This window comes from Elephantulus edwardii, unplaced genomic scaffold (genome assembly GCF_000299155.1).
Source record: "Elephantulus edwardii isolate Elephantulus edwardi_28Jun2011 unplaced genomic scaffold, EleEdw1.0 scaffold00124, whole genome shotgun sequence".
In the NCBI taxonomy this organism is placed as follows: Eukaryota; Metazoa; Chordata; class Mammalia; order Macroscelidea; family Macroscelididae; genus Elephantulus; species Elephantulus edwardii.
The window spans coordinates 7,657,592-7,657,828 of NW_006399874.1; positions in this window are offsets into that span (position 1 = coordinate 7,657,592).

Consider the following 237-nt stretch of genomic DNA (forward strand, 5'->3'; position numbering starts at 1 on the left):
AAAGAAAAAGTCCTGTATTGTAAAAACAAACCAAAAACCAAAACACAAAACCCCAAAATGATGATATCAAAAGTTATAAAACTTTGTAATAATAGAAAAAACAGAAGAGGAAAACTGCTATTCGATAATTAACACTCAAAGATGTCCTTTTGAAAATAGAGTGTGCCTGAACCAAGCCATATTTCCAAGGCACTCAAAAGCTGGACAATAAACAAAAACAATGTTGTTGTTGTTGTT